The 23403-nt window shown below is 37.3% G+C and overlaps 1 pseudogene; it reads right to left on the bottom strand.

The window, feature by feature from the left end:
- The window catches only part of LOC101612224, a 36976-nt pseudogene extending 14795 nt beyond the window's left edge, over positions 1-22181 (bottom strand).
- Between the last annotated feature and the right edge of the window lie 1222 nt (positions 22182-23403).

Genomic DNA, 23403 nt, shown 5'->3' with positions numbered 1-23403 from the left:
CAATACAGCATTGTATCTGATATCATGCAGGAAATTATGTCAATCTTCCTAAATATATCCAGGCAGACTTAATGACCCAGGGTATGGTCTATTTTACAGAAGCTTTCATGGGCTGCTGAGAAGAATGTGTAGTTTGTGGATTTTGGGTAGAATGTTCTGTAGATGTCTATTAGGTCTAACTGATCTATGGTTTTGGTCTCTGTTAATTTTCTGTTTGGATGATCTATTACTGGTAGTGGAGTATTGAAGTCCTCAACTATGATGGTGCTGGTGGTTATCACTGTTTTGTTGTCAAGTAGGTTTTGTTTTATGAATTGTGGTAAATATACATTTGGGGCATAAAGATTGATGATTGTGATATACTCTGTTGGTTCATTCCCTTGATAAGTAGGAAGTGGCCTTCTTTGTCTTTTTTGATTATTTTGATTTGAAGTCTATTTTATCCAGTATTAGTATGACTACATCTGCTTGTTCCTTACTTCTGTGTACTTGAAATATAATTTTCTACCCTTTCACCCTAAGGAGGTGTCTATCTTTAGTGGTGAGGTGGGTTTCTTGAAGGCAGCAGTTTGAGGGTCTGATTTTGTGATTCATCCTGTTAGCTTATGTCTCTTCATAAGTGAATTAAGGCCATTCTTTCCTCTGAATGTGTGGTGTGGTTAGACAGGCACCATTTTCTCATTTTTCTTTCTTTCTTTAACTCTTTCTTTCTCTTTCTCATTCTTACTTTCCTGACCCTAAAGAGAATATAATCATGTTAGCTGAGATGTCCTTTTAATGTCTACCAATGCATCTGAACAAATACATTTTATGCTTTTATGTGTGTTAACATATATGCATTATTGCTTTAATGGGCACTTGAATCTGATGGCAGAGGCAAAAGGCTCCTAAGAGGTTTATGTAGACAAGAGTTCCCTTGACTATGGTGAAAACAGATCTACTCCATCCCACTCATAGTGATTCTATGTGACCAGTATCTTTATGGACATGTTCTGGTGTCTGGTCCCATGACATGTTGTTCTGTCTTAGGGAAATATGTTAGAATAGACTTTTCATGGGCCTGAAGGCACTCCAGAAATTTCTGCTAGAGGGAGAGAGAGAGAGAGAGAGAGAGAGAGAAAGAGAGAGAGAGAGAGAGAGAGAGAGAGAGAGAGAGAGAGAGAGAATTGGTGTGCCAGGATCGCTAACTCCTGTAAATGAATTCCAGACATAAGTGCCACCCTGTGCATCTGGTGTATGTGGGTACTGGGGAATCAAACCAGTTCATTAGGCTTTAGAGGCAAGCATCTTAACCACTGAGCCATGTATCCAGCTCTTATTTAATAACATATTTATGATTTTTTGAAGTATTAGTATGTGTGATCAATCTATTTATAGATATCCTTTTTCCATTTACTGCTGTTATTTTTGGTGTGGTTGAACCAATACTTCAAATGTAATCATACTTGGTAATATGTAGAAGAAAGTAGGAACATTGTTGTTGGACAGGGCATGGTTTTCATAGAGATCTCAAATATCCATTCAAGCTTGTCCTGGATAATAACACTAAAATAAACATTTTTTTTCCCCACCCAGGTTACTGTTCTAACCTTGTCTGTTATAGCTGGTCTTATATTCCTTTTCTTTATAATACTTTTTTTTTCTTCCCTCCTCTTGTTGTCATCATTTTCTGTTTATTCACCCACACATGTTTATATCAAATCTATGAGAATATCGACTGGGGTATCTCAGGTTGTCTAGAAATCTTGATAAAAATCCATGTAATGTGCTATGAAAATAGACTGATCTTTAAGGTGAGTTGACTATGAGAGGTGCTCACATCCTGGTTTGCTGAGAGTCACTTGACAAGCTAATCGAGTCTCAACTCATCCCCACTCTCCAGACTAAAATAAGAAATTTTCCATTTTATTACTATATCTTGTATCCTCATGATATTGAAATTTGGACTACTCTGGATATGAGTGGACATGAAGAGATGAGAACTGGTAGCAAAGCCATGAAGTCATTAGCATTGGCCAGTGTCACATCCGTGATGATGCTTGAGATTTCTTTTTGTTGTTGTTTGTTTGTTTTTCAAGGTACAGTCTTGCTGTGGCTCAGGCTGACCTGGAATGCACTATGTAGTCTCAGGGTGGCCTTGAACTCCTGGCAATCCTCCTACCTCTGCTTCCTGAGTGCTGGGATGAAAGGCATCACCACCATCATGCCTGGCATTGATGAACTTTTGTTTAACAGTTTGCCTCCCAGGTGAAGAGATAGCCTCAGGGATTATAAAGCATTTCACGGATAGCAAAGCTGAGGTGTGGTGGAGAATGTGGGAAAATGTTTGCAGTATTTTAGAAAATTTATAGTGTGCAATGGGAGAGTGGTACCTACTTCTAGTTAACTGTATATTTCAACATCCTGTCAGAAGTCAATGCTGTCAGAACATCTTTATTTCACTTAATTTTCTATATAACACTGACAATGTTAAATTAATGAAAATCCAGGAGGAGGGGAATAAAATTATAGCAACTCATAATGTATTTTCCCTGTTTTGTGACTAGATACACTAGAGCATGAAAGGGAAGACAATAGGACAATACTGTACAGTTGAAGGAAGAGACTCCAGAGGGTTTTTTTTTTAAAGAAATAATTGGGCTGGAGAGATGGCTTAGCAGTTAAGCACTTGCCTATGAAGCGTAAGGAATCTGGTTCAAGGCTTGATTCCCCAGGACCCATATGAGCCAGATGTGCAAGGTGGCACATGCATCTGGAGTTCATTTGCAGTGGCTGGAGGCCCTGTTGCCCATTCTCTGTCTCTGCCTCTCTCTTTCTTTCTCTCTGTGTCACTCTCAAATAAATAAAAATAAACAAAAAAAAAGAAATATTTCCTCTTCAGCATGAGAGTTTGGTAGATCTGAGCAATAATGTTGGTCTCTAATGGACTGTAAAGTGTTAAAGCAATAAACATGGGATGAGGAAAATAAAATCAGGAAATGAAGATCACACCAGGAAGGGAGTGCCTTAATTTGACATGACACCAAATTGGTCTCAGTAAATATTTATAGAGTCACAGAAGACTATGATATGTATGGACCCAGTTCATCAATTAGTCTTGTTTGGTCATAGCAATATGATTTGTCACCAGCAAGCAGCACAATGGCCCAATGGAAGGGCCCCAGGTTGAGGAACACTAATGGCTCTTAAGGATTAATAGTTGGCAGAATGAGTTCCTCTTCTCATTGAACTGGTCAAATATCTGACATAGGAAACTTTGGGGTGAATGAGTTCATTTTAGCTAAGATATAAAGGCATATAATTCATCATGGTATGGAGGTGAGATGGCTTAGAATATTACATCCATAGTTGAGAAACAGAGAGAAATGAAGGCTAGATTTTCCCTTTGCCCATCTGTTATACCCAGGCTGTAAGGTATTTCCATGGAATATTGCCACTTACATTTATCATGTGTATTTTCATTAGTATATTTGCACTAGTGTTACACTGATTTCTTCAGATGTTACAAGGTTAAAAAGGTCCCTTTTTCTTTTCAGCATAAACATAAAGTTCATTTATAAATGACTTTTTGTTTTTTACTTATAATTTTCATATATGTATGTAATGTTTTTGCTTGGTTTCCCTTAATCAGTGCATCTGCTATCTTAAGCCACAGGATTTACCATCTAGTTCTGGTAGGCAACCATATCACTGACAACATCTTGTATTGGGGATCTAATGAGGTTTCCATACCAAAAAAACTCAATGGGATGTTTCCTACCCCTGGACATGAGGTTTTCTTGTCACAGCTTATGATTATTTGTTAAGCATTCTTGACCCCATAGGGTACTTCTTCCTAGCCTCTCTCTTTGTGTACATTATATTTTTAATTAGGTAATATATAAGTAGGTTTCCATATGGCTTCTTTGTATTGCCTGTAAATCTGGTTAAGTCTTCCCAACCCCCTACTTTCTTACATCCCCTTCTTTTGACCCCCTCCCTTACTTAATCCTTCCCACATTTGTATTCTGTCTCTCTAGAAATCTATCTCCTATCCGATTCCACTAAACTCTCTCTACACTTCCCCCACATGGACTATATCTAGCTTCCTGATCTCTACTACTGATTCTTAGTCTAAATTATAAACAATTCTAAAATTCAATACTCAGTGCTCATATCTGCATATGTGAGAGAACATGGGGAGATTGTTTTTATGAATCTGGCTTACTTCACAGTATAATATATTCCAGGACATCTACTATTTTGCATATTTCAAAATCTGATTTTTATACGGTTGAGTAAAATTCTGTTGTGTAAATGAATCATATCTTCATTATCCATTTAACAGCTGATGAACTTCTAAGCTTATGACATTTACTAGCTATTGTGAATACAGCAGCAATAAACATGGCTGAGCAAGAATCTCTAAATTAAAGTGTGAAATCATTAGGGTATATGTCTAGGAGTTGTATAGGTAGATCAGATGGCAAATCGTTTGAGAGCAGTATGAATCAAAGATTAAGGATCTTCTCGCTGTGCATGAATGCTGGCAACTGAAGTTCTGACAATTATTTAAATATGTAATGTTAGGTTTAGGTTTTTAAAAAGCTAGCAAACTGGGTCTTTGTTATTTGCTTAAAAAATGTGTTTTGAGAATTTTTTATTGAAAAAAAACCTCTTTATGGTCATACCCTCTTATCTTAGTAAAAGAACATCTGAATCTTCTCTCTAGGGGTTATAGTTTGTTTCCTATCCATAGTTTTCTGACTTGGTTCTTAGTACCAGGTATGAATTTCTTCTCAGTAAGTGGGCCTCAGATCCAATAAGACAGCCAATAATTAACTCCATAATTTGGGTTCCATTATTACACACACACACACACACACACACACACACACACACACACACACACTTGCATGAATTTTCTCCCTCCGAGTCTCCCTTACCCCATACCCATCAAAGACCCTTCCACCTCCTCTGTCTTTCTAGTTATCTGACAACTCTCCCCTTCTTTCATCCTTTCCTGTTTCTTCTCTTTCCTACCCTTATTCTTGCTCCTTGTCAATACTACTAATGCTTATTATAACTTATAAATAAACCAAGCTGGTGATGTATGAGAGAGAACATATGGCATTTGTCTTTCTAATCCTGTGTAAACTCTATTAATTTTCCTCCAAATTTCCATATTACATTTTTCCTAACTACTGAGTAAAATTCCATTATGTGTATATGTACCAAACCTTCATTATCCATTTATAAGTTGATAGGCATCTGGTCTGATTACAATTCCTAGCTATCATGAGTAGAGTAGCAACAAATATAGCTGAGCAAATATGTCTATAGTAAAGACTGGAGCCACTACGGTGGTATAGTTGAATCAAATGGTAGATCTATTTTCAGATTTTTGAGGAAACTTCATACTGATTTCCAAAGTGACTGTAAAAGTTTGCACTACCACAGGTAGTGAATGGGGATTCCTCTCTTTCCATACCATTGCAACTTTTGCCATTTAATATTTTTTTCTCAATTTTTATTAACGTTTTCCATTATTATAAAAAATATCCCATGGTAATACACTCCTTCCCCCTATTTTCCCTTTGAAATTCCATTTTCCATCATATCCCCTCCCCATCTCAAGCAGTCTCTCTTTTATTTTGATGTCATCATCTTTTCCTACTCTTATGATGGTCTGTGTAGGGAGTGTCAGGCACTATGAGGTCATGGATATCCAGACCATTTTTGTCTGTAGGAAGCACATTGTAAGGAGTCCTACCCTTCCTTTGGCTCTTACATTCTGTCCACCATCTCTTCCACATTAAACCCTGAGCCTTGGAAGGTGTGATTGAGATGTTACTCAGTACAGCAGTCACGTCTTTCCAGCACTATGATATGATACCTTATGAGTCATCCCAAGCTCACTGCCATCTGAAAAGAGAAGATTCTCTACCCAAAGTAAGAGTAGTATTAATATAAGGGTACAAATATTAAGAGAAATGCTTACTGGGCAGTTTGATAAGCATAGTATATATCCAGACATCAGCAGATGTTACACCCTTAGGGCTCATGACTACCCCTGTTTTAAGTTTTTCGCATCAGGGATGTATTCCCTCCCATGGAATGGGCCTCCAGTCCAATTGGAGGGCAGTTGGTTTCCACCATGATAGATGTGCCACTATTGCACCTGTTGGCTCATTTGGCCTGGCTGGCCAACTATAAGGCTTACAGTGTCCACTGTTGAGTATCTTCACTGGTGGTATCTCTTTCTCCCATTGAACTGCATGTAGAATGGCTTCTTCCAGCTTTCTGTAAGCTGGCCAACATGGAAGAGGTTATTAGCTCAGTTCCAGCAGGATTTCTCAGTGGTCTTACAGCCCAAGTATGTGGAGTCTTCAGGAATAGGGTCATACCCCCTATTCATGGTGGGAAACCAAGGGCCTTGGCAATGTCCTATAATGTTTTGGGGGTATCAGGGACCTCCCTGGCCAACATCTCACCGGAAGATATCACATCCCTGGCACTGAAAATTTTCTAGCAAGGATTTATGGCTCCTGAGTGTTCCATTGTCTAAAACTGGAGGATTCCATATGATTTATTTATATCGTCTTAGATTTTGATTAGCCATGCCTCTACCTTTCCTTTACTCAATCTCTTCCTCTGACCTCACTTTGGGCCTTTTCACCCCCATTAATCTATTCTTCTACTTATATACAACACCATCCTATTAAGTACCCTCCTCCCTTCCTTTCTCTTTCCTTTGTATCTCTTTTTTAGCTTACTGGCCTCTGCTACTGAGTTTTCTCCTTCTCACACAGAAGCCCAATCATCTGTAGCTAGGATCCACATATGAAGGAGAACATGTGGTGCTTGGCTTTCTGGGCCTGGGTTACCTCATTTAGTATAATCCTTTCCAGATCCATCAATTTTCCTGCAAATTTCATAACTTCATTTTTCTTTACCACTGACTAGAACTCCATTGTATAAATGTGCCACATCTTCATTATCCACTCATCAGTTGAGGGACATCTAGGCTGGTTCCATTTCCCACCTATTATGAGTTGAGCAGCAATAAACATAGTTGAGCATGTACTTCTAAGGAAATGGGATGAGTCCTTAGGATATATTCCTAGGAGGGCTATAGCTGGGTCATATGGTAGATCAATTTTTATCTGTCTTAGGAACCTCCACACTGATTTCCACAATGGCTGGACCAGATTGCATTCTCACCAAGAGTGTAGAAGTGTTCCTCTTTCTCCACATCCCCACCAGCACTTATGATCATTTGTTTTCATGATGGCAGCCAATCTGACAGGAGTGAGGTGGAATCTCAATGTAGTTTTAATCTGCATTTCCCTGATGACTAGGGATGTACAACATTTTTTAGATGCTTATATGCCATCTGCATTTCTTCTTTTGAGAACTCTCTATTTAGCTCAATAGCCCATTTTTTAATTGGCTTGTTTGATATCTTATTATTTAACTTTTGAGTTCTTTTTATATCCTAGATATTAATCCTCTATTGGATATAGAGCTGACAAAGATACTTTCCCATTCTGTAGGTTGCCTCTTTGATTTATTCACAGTGTCTTTTGCAGTAAAAAATCTTTTTAATTTCATGAGGTCCTGGTGGTTAATCTGTGGTTTTATTGCCTGAGCAATTGGGGTTATATTCAGAAAGTCTTTGCCAAGACCAATATGTTGAAAGGTTTCTGCTATTTTTCCTCTAGCAGTTTCAGAGTTTCAGGTCTGATGTTAAGGTCTTTAATCCACTTGGACTTAATTCTTGTGCATGAAGAGAGAGAAGAATCTATTTTCATCCTTCTACAGATATATATCCAGATATATATCCTATGTGTTTTGGTTGGCGCATTGAGGCCAGTGATATTAAGAGATATTTCTTTTATTTAATTTTATTTATTTATTTGAAAGTGACAGACAGAAAAAGAGGAAAATAGAAAAAGAGAGAGAGAATGGGTGCACCTGTGCCTCCAGCTGCTGCAAAGAAACTCCAGATGTGTGTGCCCCCTTGTGCATCTGGCTAACATGGGTCCTGGGTTATTGAGCCTCAAACCAGGATCCTTAGGCTTCATAGACAAGCGCTGAACCTCTAAGCCATCTTCCAGCCCTTATGAGATATTATTGAAATGTGTGTATTCATTTTTGCCATTTTTTTGTGGTTCTTCTGGTTTTACCTTTGCTTTCTTGTGTTAACTAGTGTTTGAGTATTGTTTGTGTTTTCCTGGTTCCTTATATGTGTGCTTTTCTTTTTCTTCAGCATGGAGGATTCTTTCAAGTATTTTCTGTAGAGCTAGTTTGGTCTTTGAATATTCCTTTACCTTGCTTTTGTTGTGGAATGTCCTCATTTTTCCTTCGATTTAAATGGATAGCTTTTCAGGATAAAGTAACCTTGATTACAGTTGTTACCTTTCAGAACTTGGACTACAACACTCCACGCCCTTCTGGCTTTGAAAGTTTGTGTTGAGTAATCTGCTGTAATCCTCATAGGCTTGCCTTTGTAGGTAACTTGTTTTTTTTTTTTTTTTTCTCTGATAGCTTTCAATATTTTTTCTTCAGTTTACATATTTGGTAGTTTGATTATAATATTGTGAGGAGAGGTTCTTTCCATGTTTTGTCTGGCTAGTGTTCTAAAGGATTCCTGTATCTGCACTGGCACCTCTTTCCCAACTTGGGGGAAGTTTTCTTCTATGATTTTGTTGAATATGCCTACTATGCCCTAGGAGTGAATTCTTCTCCTTCTACTATGCCCTGAATTCCTATGTTTGATTTTTTCAGAGTGTCCGAATATCTTGAAATTCCCACTCATACTTTTCTATTAGTTTGTCTTTCTCTTTGTTGGACTGTATTAAATCTGCTACCTGGTCTTCTAGGTTAGATATTCTGTTCTCTCCTTTATCCATTCTACTGGTGAGATTTTCTACAGAATTTTTTATTTCATTAAATGTGTTCTCTATTGCTAGTAATTCTGATTTTTCTTTATTATTTCTATTTCCCTATTTATGTCTAGTATTGACCTCTTTATTACATTAAATTGGCATCCTGTGTCTTCTTTGCTTCCTTCTTTGAGTTCTTTGAACATATTTAAAATGATTCTTTTGAAATCTTTCTCAGGCATTTCATCTAACTCATTCTCATTGGAGGTCATTTCTGATGCATTAATACTTTTTTTCCTCTTCAATAAAATAAGAGTCTCTTTCAATGGGTAGAAAACAATGCAAAAAAGCCAAGCAAAGTCATAAAAATGAAGACTCTCCACCACGGATGTCTAGTCCTACAATGGATGCCTTCAATTTGTTTTTATTTATTTGAGAGTGAGAGAGAGATAAAGAGGCAGATATAGAGAGAGAATGGGCATTCCAGGGTCTCCAGCCACTGCAAACAAACTCCAGACATGTGTGCCCCCTTGTGCATCTGGCTAACATGGGTCCTGGGGAATCAAGCCTCGAACTGGGGTCCTTAGGCTTCACTGGCAAGTGCTTAACTGCTAAGCCATCTCTCCAGCCAATATGCCTCTAATTTCATCATAGAGATACCAACAGAAATTCATTCCCAAGATGTAAACACATAAACCAATGAGACCCTGATCAAAAGAATAATTGAACTGGAAGCAAACCATCAAAGAACAAATAATCATATCAATGAAATTTAACAGAATCGTCACTTAGAAAATTCTGGTTTTGACAGTAGGCATAACTTTGACAACCCTCAAAACAGATATGAATGAATTGAACATAAGTCATGAAATGGAAATGGAAGATCTCAACAACCAGTTGATTAAGCTTAATGAAGACTTGATAAAATGAAGAAATGAATTTCAGGAAGCATCAAGAAAATCAGAAGTTGAAGTAAAATTGTACCTCAAAAAGAGATGGACATGATGCAAAATAATACAGTAGAAAGCAAAAATCAAATGGAAATTATAAAAAGAAAAAAACTTTTGTAGAACCTCTCACAAACAGAGTTATTCATGTGGAAGGCAGAACCTCTAACATGGAAGACAAAATAGAAGAAATTGATCAGGAGGTCAAACACCTCACTAAGTTCAAACAATAAAGTGAACAGAATATGAGGGAACTATGGAATACCTTAAAATGACCAAATATCTTGATCATGACTATACAAGAATGAGGAGATATACAATCCAGAGGCATAGGGAACATATTCAAGAAAATTACCGAAGCCAGGCTTGGTGGCACACGCCTTTAATCCCAGCACTCAGGAGGCAGAGGTGGGAGGTCACCATGAGTTCAAGGCCACCCTGAGACTACATAGTGATTTCCAGGTCAGTCTGGGCTAGAGTGAGACCCTAACTCAGAAAAAAAAAAAAAAATAAAATTATTGAAGAAAATTTTCCAAATCTCTTTAAAGAGAGGCTATGTCTGATACAAGAAGCCCACAGAACACCAAACAGACAGCATCAAAGAGGAAACTCTCTTGAGCTGGGTGTGGTGGAGCACACCTTTAATCCCAGCAATTGGAAGGCAGGAGGTAGGAGGTTCACAGTGAGTTTGAGGCCACCCTGAGACTACTGAGTGAATTCCAGGCCAGCCTGATCTAGAGTGAGACCCTACCTCGAAAAACCAAAAAAAAAAAAAAAAAAAAAAAAAGGAAACTGTCCAAGGTACATCATATTTAAAATTCTTAGCAGTTAAAACAAAGAAAGAGTGTTAAAAGTAGCAAGAATGAAACAACTTACAACATACAAAGGCAATCCCATCAGAATTCAGATTTCACAATGGAAACTCTGAAAGCTAGAAGGGAGTAGAATGGTGCACTTCAAAGTCTAAAAAATACTACAGCTTCTAACCCAAGCTACACTACCCAGCAAAAGTATCATCATAGACGGTGAAAGGAAAATTTTCCATGAAAAAAGTTAATGTTATGATTATATGAACACAAAGCCAAATCTACAGAGAATATTTGAGGAAATACAACACAGATAAAAGCCAAACATCAAATCTCAAGAGCCAACAAGACGAATATCACAATAACCCCAAAATAGACCAGGCTCAACATAGTATGAAACAGAAGAAAACATCAACACCAGAAAACACCTCATTATAGGCAGGTATTAATTCAAACCTCACAGTAATAAGCTTAAATATTAATAGTCTTAACTCACCCATCAAAAGACACAGGTTATTAGGGTAGATCAGAAAACTGGACCCTTCTATCTACTGTCTTCATGAAACCCACCTCATCTCCTCATGATGAAAGGACAGAAAATGATATTCTAAGCAAATAGAAATAAAAAACAAGCAGTGGTTGCTATATTATTATCTGATAAAATAGACATGATTAATGCAGAAATTAATGAATTGAAGACTAATAAAACAATTTAAAAATGATGAAATGAAGTGCTGGTTCTTTGGAAAAGTAAAGAAGATAGACAAATCCCTTGCCAGTTTGTTAAAGCAAAAAAATGAAATGTCTCAAATTGACAAAATCAGAAATGAAAAAGAAGAGACCACAACAGATATCGATGAAATTGGAAGAATCATCAAGGAATACTTCCAAAACATCTATTCTACAAAATTGAATAATCTGGAAGAAATGGATGAATTCCTAGACACATACAACCCACCAAAACTAAACCCAGAGCAGATTAATCTCCTAAACAAAGCTATTCCATCCATGGAGATTGACAAGGTAATCAAAAACCTCCCAATAAAGAAAAAACCAGGACTGGTGGCTTCTAAGCTGAATTCTTTCAAACATTCGTTGAAGAATGGAAACCATTTTTGGAAACTGGTTCACATAATTGGAGATGAGTGAATGCTCCTCAACTCCTTTTATGAAGCTAGCATCATTATAGTACCAAAACCAGGGATATGCAACAAGAAAAGAAAACTATAGGCCTATATCCCTTATAAATTTAGATATAAAGATCCTGAACTCAATCCTTGCAAACCAAGTTCAACAGCACATCAAAAGCACTATCCACCTTGAATAAGTAGGCTTCTTCCCAGGGATGCAGTCATGGTTTAACATATGGAAATTGGTCAACATAATACACCACATAAATAAACTTAACCATAACAACCACATGATCATCTCAATTGGCAGAGAAGGCCTTTGACAAAATACAACACTACTGCATGACTGAAACACTGTAAAGAATAGGCATGGAGGGTTTATATCTCAACACAATAAAAGCTAAAATATAAAGCACCTAAGTCCCAAATAATACTTAATGGGGAAAGACTCAAGGAGTTCTCACTGAGATCAGGAAGAAGAAAGCAGTGCCCACTCCATCACTGTTCTTCACCATAGTAAAAGAAGTACTAGCCCAAGCAATAAGACAGGAGAAATAAATAAAAATGTTTCAAATTGGAAAGGAAGAAGTCAAGATAGCCCTATTTGTAGATGCCATGCTCCTGTATAGAAGCGACCTGAAAGTCTCCATCCCAAAACTTCTAAAGGTGACAAATTCCTTCAGCAAAGTGGCATGATACAAAATCAATGCACAAAAATTAGTAGCTTTTCTATATGCAAAGGACAGATATATAGAGGAAGAAATCAGTGAGGCTGTCCCATTTTCATGAACAACAAAAAATTTAATATCTTGGAATAACACTAACAAAAAATGTGAAAGAACTATATAATGAAAACATAAAAATACTCAAGAAAGAAATAGAGGGGGACTTGAGAAGATGGAAAGACCTAACATGCTCCTGGATAGTTAGAATTAATATTGTGAAATGAAAATTTTACCAAAAACAATATACAAATTTAATGCAATACCTATAAAATACCATAATTTTTCACAGATATTGAAAAAATGATCTCAAAATTCATATGGAATGGCAGAAAGCCTTTGATATCCAAATATATCCTCAGGAAAACAAAAACAAACAAACAAAAAATCTCTGGTGGTATTACCCTGCCTGATATAATTATATATTACAAAGCCATAGTGATAAAAACAGCATAGTGTTGGAATAAAAACAGAAACATAGACCAATGGAACAGAATTGAAGACTCAAACCTTAGGGCAAGTAACTACAGCAGCTTGTTCTTTGACAAAGGTGTCAATATCATAGATTGGATAAAAGACAGCATCTTGAACAACTGGTGTTGAACAAATTGGATGACCAGATATAGAAAGATGGAATTAGGCCCATTCATTTTGCCATGCACAAAAATCAAGTACAAATAGATTAAATATCTCAATATATGACCTGAAACTATTCAACTACTAGAAGAAAAAATAGGATACACTCTCCATGATGTAGGACCTGTTAAAGACTTCCTGAAGAAAAGCCCAGTACCCAAGGAAATTAAACAAGCATTCAACCAATGATGTGATGAAGCTGAAAAGTTTTTTTTTTTTTTTTGGTGGGGGGGGGCTGGACGGATGGCTTAGAGGTTAAGGTACTTGCCTGCAAAGCCAAGGAACCCAGGTTTGATTCCCCAGGTCCATCATAAGCCAGACCCAGAAGGCAGCATATGTATCTGGAGTTTGTTTACAGTGGCTGAAGGCCCTGACATGCCAATCCTCTCTTTCTCTCTATCTACCTCTCTCTCTCTCTCAAATAAAGAAAATAAATAAATAAATTTTTTTTTGAAAAAAGGGTTTTTTACAGACAAACATACCATAAGCAGAGCCAGTAGATTACCCACTGAATGGGAGAAAATATTTGCCAGCTATGCTACTGACAGAAACCCAATATATAGAATCAACAAAGAACTCAAAAAACTAAACAATAAAGAAACCTGAACAACACACTCCAAAAGTGGGGCAGAGAAAGACATAGGGAGTTCTCAGGAGAAGAATTACAAATTGCTAACACACACTTAAGAAAATATTCAAAATTGTTAACCATTAATTTAAACATCTATGAGATTCCACCTTATACCAGTAAGGATAGCAAACATTAATAAAAAATCTCAAATGAAAGCAAATGTCAGTGAGGCTGTGGAGAAATAGGAACACTCATTTACTGTTTGTGGAAATGTAAGCTGATACAACTACTGTGGAAATCAATTTGGAGTCTATTGCAAAGGCTGAATATAGAGTTAACAATAAGCCCCATTATTCTCTTACTGGGCATTACTGGCCCTAAAAGCTTCACATCTCAGTAGAAACATTTTCCCAACTATAGCTGCTCAATTCATAATAGCTAAAAACTGGAATCAACCCAGGAAGGATGAATGGATAACCATTATGTGGTATATCTACACAATGGCAGTAAGGGAAAATGACACATTGAAAGTTGTAGAAAAATGACAGGACTTGGAAATGATCATTCTAAGTGAACTCACACAATGATAGAAAGACATCTGTCACATTATCTCACTCACCTGCATTTTCTAACCTGGATCATCCCAAATTGCAGACATAACTTAATAGCATCTAGAGGCTTGGAAAATAGCAAGGGTAGGGCTTAGAGGAAGAGAAAGGGTGTGTGTGGGGGCACAACCTAAACCCAAATTGAACTGGTATTATAGAATCCTACATACTGGATGTCATACTAAAATGTAGACCCTTTAAGAGGATCTTAGAGGGAGCACCTGAATTTAATGGTCCTGGAGAGTATGAGATGAAACCTAACCTCAAATTGCACCCATTTCTCTTTCTTCTCTGTTTTTTTTTTTTTCTTTTCTCTTTTCTCTTGGTGCTAGTCTGTAATTACCTGTACAAGGATGTGGTCTATATCCACAATGAACTGCTAATCAGAGTGACTTACTAGATATCCCATAACAAACCAGACAGACTTCTGTCAGAGCTCTTGATTACCCACCAAAGATTACTGGTAAGAGCCTACTGTTGAAGACACCAACACTGTTGGCATGGACCATGGACAGACCTTGTTGGAATCTGAAGGAGAGCCAGTTCTCAGATCACTAGCCTATCTAGTGCTGGAAGGCAATACATAAGCTACCAGGGGAAAGTGACCAGCATCTTTCCAAGCAACTCAATGTCTACATGACACAGAAGCCAACAACTTGATGTGATGCTCACACAAGTGTGATAGTGGCACACAGCCATGGTGGGTCACAAGTTGTTCTTGGATTGGCTATCAGATCCACTCAGTGAAAAGGAAACCACATCTTGTACTGGGAAACAACTCAGAATCATATCCAGATGATGAGTCTACTTTCCACTGTCAAGGTCCCACTAACCTTAGACTAACAGAGTGCCTAAATCCTTTAATTCTGTCTAAATTAATAATTGTTATCCCATTTAAGTGACACTGATTTCACTCTCCATTGGAGAATCTGCTTCTCTTTTTCGATAGGAACTGGACTTGAAGAGATAAATCACCCAGTGCACTCCTCCATGGCGCCAGCTGAAACCACAGAGGAATGCAGGAAATGAGTAAGAGTGCTTCTTTCTTAGTTAAGCTGATATCAGCACAAGGGTGATGGAGAAAGATATTGAGACACTCAACACCTACCATACCAGAGATCAAGATGCACCTAAGTGCCCATCACTTAAGTGGACTTAAAAATGCTCCTAGCATGGCTCAGAAAGTTTTGTGGAAGTGGGGGTGGAAGGATTGTTAGAGCCACAAGTTGGGGCATTTTTCACAGAGATATTGCCTCCCCCGCAATGCATGACACACAATTTCCACAGGGTTGACCTGCATCCCCAATGAGGAAGACTTCTTCAGACTCTTCAGAAAAGGGGCAGAGAGGAGGGAAAGAATGATACCAGCATGTGATGTTTACATACAAAATATGTCCATATCTAATAATAATAATAACAATAATAATAACACCAGCATGATACTGGAATAAAAACAGAAACATAGACCAATGGAACAGAATTGAACACTCTGACCTTAGATTAAGTAACTATATCTACTTTATCTTTGACAAAGGTACCAATAATGTATAGTGGAAAAAAGATAGCATCTTCAACAAGTGGAGTTTGACCGATTGGATGATCATATGTAGAAAAATAAAATTACACTCACTCTTTTTGCCATACACGAAATTCAAGTCCAAGTGGATTAAAGACCTCAATAAAAGATCTGAAACTCTTCAACACTTGGATGATTAAAAAAAAAAAAAAAAGAGGCATACTCCATGATATAAGACTGGGAAAAGACTTCCTAAACAAAACCCCAGTAGCCTAGGAAATTAAACAAGCACTCAACCAATGGGATTTCATGAAGCTAAAAAGCTTTTTCACAGATAAATATACCATAAGCAGCTCCAATAGATTACCTGCAGAATGGGAGAAAATCTTTACTAGCTATACCACTAACATAAGCTTAATATATAGAATACACAAAGAACTCAAAAAACTAAACTATAAATAATCAAGCAACACACTCTAAAAGTGGGTCACAGAACTGATTAGGAAATAGAGGAAGAATTACAAATCTCTAACACACACTAAAGAAAATATTCAACATCTCTAACCATTAAGGCAATGCAAATTAAAACAACTATGAGATTCCACATTACCCCAGTAAGGATAGCAAACATTTAAAAAAACAAATAAAACAAATGTTGGCAAGAATGGGAAGAAATAGGAACACTCATTCACCGTTGGTGGGAATGTAAGCTGGCACAACCACTGTGGTAATCAATATGGAGACTTCTGACAAGGATGACTATAGTGGTACCAACAGACCCTGTTATTCCCTTATAGACATTTACTCTAAAAGCTCCACACCTCAGTTCAGAGATATTTGCTTAAACATGTTTATAGCTGGCCAATTCATAATTGCTAAGACCTGGAATCAACCCAGGTGCCTGTCATTGGATGAATGGATAAGCAAGATGTGGTATATCTACACGATGCAATTCTACTCACCAGTAAGAAAAAAAATGACACAATGTAATTTGTAGAAAAATGGTTGCACTTAGAACAAATAATATTACGTAAACTCACCCAATCATAGAAACACAAAGAATATAGATTCTCACTCATTGGTAGTTCCTAACTTGGATCACCCCTGAGTTGCTGACATACCTGAAAGACATCTCAAGGCTTGGACAATAGGGAGGGTAGGGCTTGGGGGAAGTAAAGGGTGTGGGGGAGGGGCAAAAAACTGAACACAAATTTAACTGTTACCATAGCATCCTATATCCTGGAAGTTAAACTAAAAGGTTGAACCCTCAACAGGACGTTAGGGGGAGCTCCTGATTCAAAGGGCCTTAATCAAACCACCACACTTATATATAGGATCATATCATCTTCATATAGGGGTATTTTGACTTCTTTGTATTAAATTTGTATCCCTTTTGTATCTTTCTGTCTTATTGCTTGTGCTAGGACTGCTAGTACTATGTTGAAGAGCAGTGGTGTGAGTGGGCACCCCTGTATTATTCCTGATCTCAATGGGAATTCCTTGAGTCTTTTCCCACTAAGTATTATTTGAGCTTTAGTTGCTTTGTATATATCCTTTACTATGTTGAGTTATATACTCTACATACATACTATCTCCAGTGTTTTCATCTGAAGTGATGTTATATTTTATCGAGGGCATTCTGTGCATTAATTGAGATGATTGTGTGGTTCTTGTGTTTGTTTATTTTTGTGGGGAATTATGTTAACCTATTTCCATATGCTGAACCATCCCTGCCATCCTGGGATGAAGCCTGCTTGATTGAAGTGGATTAGACTTTTCAAGTATTGTTGAATTTGGTTTGTGAAAATTTTGTTCAGAATTTTTGCATCTAAGTTCATCAGAAATATAGGCCTATAGTTTTAGTTTCTGGTTACATCTATCTCAGATTTGGTATTAGGGTGAAGCTAGCTTCATAAAAGTAGTTGTGGAATATTCTCTGCTTTCAGATTATGTGAACTGGTTTGAGGAAAAAAAGGTTTTAGTTTTTCAATTGAGGTGTTATGGAATTCCACTGAGAAGCCATATGGTTGTAGATTTTACTCTTAGGGAGGTTTTTTTATTACATTTTCAGTCTTGATGGATATGATAGGTTTTTTTTTTTAATAAATCTGCTCTGTGTTTAATTTTCATAGGTGGTATGTGTCTCTGAATTCATCCATTTCTTCTGGATTATCCTATTTTGTCAAGTAGAGGTTTTAGAAGTATGTCCTGATTTTTCCAGTTTCACTCATATTTGTTGTGGCCTCTTCCTTTTCATTTTTAATTTTGTTAATTTGAGACTTTCTATTTTCATTTGATTAAATTGGCCAGGAGTTTATAAATATTGTTTATTTTTCAAATATTTAGCTCTTAATCTTATCAATTTTCTTAGTTTGTATTTCATTAATATCGGCTCTGATCATAATTTCTTTTCATCTGGAGCTCTTAGGTTGACTGTTCCTTTCTTTTCTTATTTTTCTTTTCTTGTTGTATGTCTGTCTTCCAGCTCAGAGGTCATATCATTCACATGACTGACTCTGTTAATGGAATATTCTAGAGATGTTTTTAAAAGATTTTTTTGATTATGGTTTTCTATTGTGTTTTTCTGCATCTTGACCATCTCTGTTTTCAAGTATGATTTCAGATCAGGGTCTGAATTTCTTAATGCTTCCTGGGATTAATTCTTGCCTTTGATTATATCTTAATTAAGCTTAATCAGCTAGTAATTGGGATCCTCTGCGATGACTGACCTTCAATTATTTTCTCCCTTAAAACTATTTATTATTGACAACTTCTTTACATATAAACAGTAAGCCATGATAATTCCATCCCCCTACTATCCCCTTCACAACTCCATTTTCTATCATTACCCCTTCCCCTCTCAATCAGGCTCTCTTTTATTTTGATGTCATCATGTTTTCCTCCTATTTATACTAGTCTTGTGTAGGCAGTGCCAGACACTGTGAGGTCTTGGATATCCAGGCCAGTTTGTGACTAGAAGAGTGCACTGTAAGGACTCCTATCCTTCCTTTGGCTCCTACATTCTTCCTGCCACCCCTTCCACAATGGACCCTGAGCCTTCGAAGGTGTGATAAAGATGATTCCGTGCTGAAAACTCCTCTGTCACATTTTCTTACAATTATGGTACCTTTTGAGTCATCCCAGAGGTCACAACCATCTGAAAAGAGAAGCCTCTCTAACCAAAAGTGAGAGTAGCATTAATATATGGGTATGAACATTAAGAAAAGTACTTTCCAGGCTGTTTGGTGAACATAATGTATATATTTAGCCAGACACCAGGAGATGTTACAACCCTAGGGCTCATGACTTTAAGTTTTTTTTTTTTTTTTTTTAATCAGGCATGTATTCCCTCCTGTGGATTGGGCTTCCACTCCAATTAGGGAGCAGATGGTTTCCCCATAACATACATGCCATTATTGCACCCATTATCTCATTTGGTCTGGCTGGCTCAACTTAAGGCTTACAGTGTCCACTGTTGTTTATCTCCACTGATGACTTCTCTCTCTCCCATGGAGTTGCATGCAACCTAGCCTTTTCCAGCTTTTGGTCAGCTGGTTTATAGAGAGGATATTTTCAGCTCAGTTCCAGCAAGATTTCTCAGTGACATTGCAGCCCAAGCATGTGGAGTCTTCAGCAATAGGGTCTTACCATATATTCCTGATAGGAAACCAAGAGCCTCAGCGATATAGCCTGCAATGTTTTGGGGGCATCAGTGACCTCCCTGGCAAACAACTCACTGGAAGGTATCCCATCCCTGCACTGAAAATTTTCTAATTATAAGCTATGACTTATGGCTGTGTCATTGTTCAAATATGTAGGTTTCCATATGACTTATTCATATCTTCTTAGATTTTGATTAATCTCCCCCCATCCTTACCTTTACTCAATCTCTTTCTCTGACCTCACTTAGGTCTTTCTCTCTTTTGAAGCCTCTCTGGTTTTCTTCAATTGAGATAAACCTAGTGACAAAAGCTGTGTGCTCTAACAGATGATTCTGCCCAATTTAATTTATGTGATTGCTGGTTTTCTGATAATTTCCTTCTATTTCAGCAATTCTTTGGATCAGGATCATATGACTTGTATTTTCATTTTGGGATACAATTTCTCTTGCTTTCTCTATGTTTTCATTTAACACCTCCAATGTGGGACTTAGCATCCTTGGTAGATATCTCCCAGTTTTCTCACTTTTGTGAATTGTTTTGCATGTGATTTACTTATCTTGGAGTAAACCTTTTATTTTATTGAGAAAGAAGCAATTATTTGTCCTTGTAGGATCTTCAATGAGTGTTTTGTTTTAAATGTGAACCGGATTGGAGTAGGATGGAATTATAACTGCAGATGCACAGACTGTGGTTGTTGCAAGTAGATCAAGGTTATCTGGGGAACTGGGAGGTCGGGAACTGGGGGCTCAGGCCTACTCACTCCACTTGCACATACTCTTCAACATAGGGGAACTTGAGTTGGGGAACCTGGACCTGGGAATCTGTGGAACCAAGAGTAAGAGGCCTGTTCCACCATGATCTTTGCACCTTCTGGCTCAGGAGAACAGGGAGTTTGGGATCCAAGGGCTGATCAATCAGGAAGGCAGAGAAATAGGCCTGCTTCTGCAACATACATGCAGGGTCCAGGCTGCCCAAGCCAGCATCAGGGATACCTGGACCAAGGGACCGGGAGGTGGGGAATGAACCAGGAGCTCTGGCCTTCTCACTCCACAAGGGCACCCCCTGAGCAGGGGATCCAGGACATCTCCCATTTTTTTTAATGCTCTCTCTACCGCTAACAATATCCAAAATATTTATTAGAAACACAACCAAATCATTGTACTCGCTTTTAAAGAGATCTGACAGTGATATGAGCTAGTGTTCTAGGTTGCTTAGAAGCAGTTTATATATTAAGCTACCTTCAACCAATCCACTTCTTCATTATGACAGAATAGGATGTTAAATATTGTAGCAGGAGCTTGTTATAATTAGTGATCTCATGTGGAATGTCTGCGTGGATGACACTCAAGTGACTTCTCAGACAGAAAATTACTCATGGGAATCAAAAGAAGGGCATTTGTCATTCCTCATGTAAAGGTTTGATTATGAATTTGACTTTCTGCTGTACTCTGGATCTAGGTGATGAGATAAGAGAAGCATTGTATCAAGCCCAGAAAGAAATTAGGGGCAGTGTAGTTCTATTGTCTCTCTACTGCTTGGCCAGGTTGACCAAAGTAGCCATTAAATAAATAACTACATTTTCCTTTTCCAAATTTTGTTTCCTAACCTCATGCAGTTTTAGGAAATTAAGGTGGCAATGCTTAAGGTAATCTTAGAGGATTAAGGTATGTTCTTCTTACCTTTCTCCATAAACCATAGTAATATACACAAAGAAGTTTCTTGATCCAGTATTTTAACTTGAATGAACCATTACAAAATTGTAGTGATTTGCCTTTTCTCATCTTAAATTACTACATTTTTTTAATGTAGAGCAGTCAGTAACATCACTCAGTGGGTCTGTACACTAGAGCTACACGAACTTACTATGATTCTAAATTCAGTTTATGTATCATTGCTTTCAACTAAACTTGCCATTTGTGACAAAGTTTGGTGGGAACACCTCAATGCTTTAGATATATTTATTATTAAATAAAAGTGGAATAAATTAAGTTTGAAAAAAATATTTCTACAAAATCAGATTTTTTTTTGTACTTGTACAGATTGATTAAATAAAAATCCAAAGAAGCTTGAAGGAATTGTCATAAGGACCAATAGAGGATTCACTAGATATGTATGAGTTTGTAGTGATTCCTTTTATGAAAAATTATGCATCTTAGAAGCTTGATGTCAATGGAAACCTTCCCTAAGTCTGTGTGCAGATAGCACAATAGGCTATGAAAAAGCAAAATTGTTATCATCTTCATCAGTTGTCTCTAAGGATCTCAGTTTCAATGAAACAGAGTAGTCTCCATTTTTCTTGGCTACAGGTTGATACTAATCACTGAAATAGTGGTTAGTTATTATTTTTATGTTAATAACAATTGTTGGTCTTTATTCCTTTTAAACATTGAATGGAGCTCTGGGAAAAGATAACATTGTAACATTAAGCCAAAGGCACACATTTTGGTGTATCTTGGCTAAGGTACCATGAATCTGTTAGTTACCTAAAAACTTGAAACAAAACCCAAACATGTATTTTATTATATCAATTTAATTTCAGATGAAGAGTGACTGTGTAAGAGCAGGCAAAAATAAGAGTCAGGAGGATACTACTTGAGCACAACTTACGTTTGGCCAAGGGACACAGAGAAGCTGGTGTCACTTCTCTCACGAAGGAATGTCCAGGTGTCTTTGTTATTATCTCTAATGTGCCTATAACATATATGTTATAGACCATGTTAGTGCAGTGTTTTCCTTACTTTGCTTTCATCCAAATCTTTTCTCCATATGATATGTTAAGACTTAATGCAGACTGTACCTGAGGCTTTAGGATGAAGATAATCCAGGAAATGACTGTAATAAGATCCTCTAAAATACCACCTAGGAAAAGGTGCTATCAAATTACTATGAGGAACACTTGCTTTCTATTAAGATTCCTGGGTTGGAGGTGCTGACTGATAGACCTTACAGAAGTGAGGAGTTGTGAGAAGTTCTACAGTGGTGATCATGGCCATGTGCACATGTTTTGATGCCATTTTTTCTTACAATGAGAGGTATTACACAGCAGCCTTCATACCTTTTTGAATATAATTGCAACTCCCTCCAGCTAGGCTATCTTCAAGAACTTCTCTCTTGCCATTCATTGCAAGGGGTGGTTCCAGGAGCCCAAAATAGTGATACTCCTATTCAGAATGACTTCATATGCAGCAAACATGATTGAATATCATATTAAAGTTACTGTTCCAATGTATGGTTACTTACATGTGATATGTAGTGTAATAATTGCATCTTGAATTTTGGAATTTTCAAGGAATTCAATGCAGCAGTGTCAATATAGTGTTTGTGAATGTTCTAGCAATTTAAGAGCTCTCAAAAATACCAACACATCCTTCACTTTCTCTCATGTTTATTTTAACTTTATCCTTCTGTATAGCATACATACAGAATGCTTTCTTACTAATAAAATCATGAAGAAGCAGAAGAGAAGAAATAGAAGTAGTTGTGGCTTGTGTAAGTGTATGTGCATGATAGTATTCAGTTTACATGATGGTATTCAGTGGGGAGAAAATGCAATAAATATCAACTAGAGATGAAAAGATATATAAACCTTGTTATCAAACAGAGGCTACAGCTATACCCTGTCAAAATTGTCTACATCTTTCCATAAGAAGCTAAGGAAATCAGGGAGATAGGAACCAGTAAGAAGAGGAGAAGACTTATAACAAGGGGATCCTAGAAATCATGGGAGATGGTGGTCAGGAAGGAAAACTGATGCCAAAGGAACAACCATTAAGCATGTAGGTCAAAGACAATTGCATGTGTGTTTCTTACACATAGCCATGATTGTGAAATTCACCAATGAAGTCCCCTTCAGTTCATTTTCTTACAGAGTGATGTGTATAATTCCAGGGCAAGGCAGTAGCTAAAACAGGAACTTCTCAAAATATTTGTGGATCTGC

The sequence above is a fragment of the Jaculus jaculus genome, chromosome 17 (assembly GCF_020740685.1).
Source record: "Jaculus jaculus isolate mJacJac1 chromosome 17, mJacJac1.mat.Y.cur, whole genome shotgun sequence".
Taxonomy (NCBI): domain Eukaryota; kingdom Metazoa; phylum Chordata; class Mammalia; order Rodentia; family Dipodidae; genus Jaculus; species Jaculus jaculus.
The sequence above is the reverse complement of the archived record's forward strand: the minus strand, read 5'-3'. Positions and strand labels throughout refer to the sequence as shown.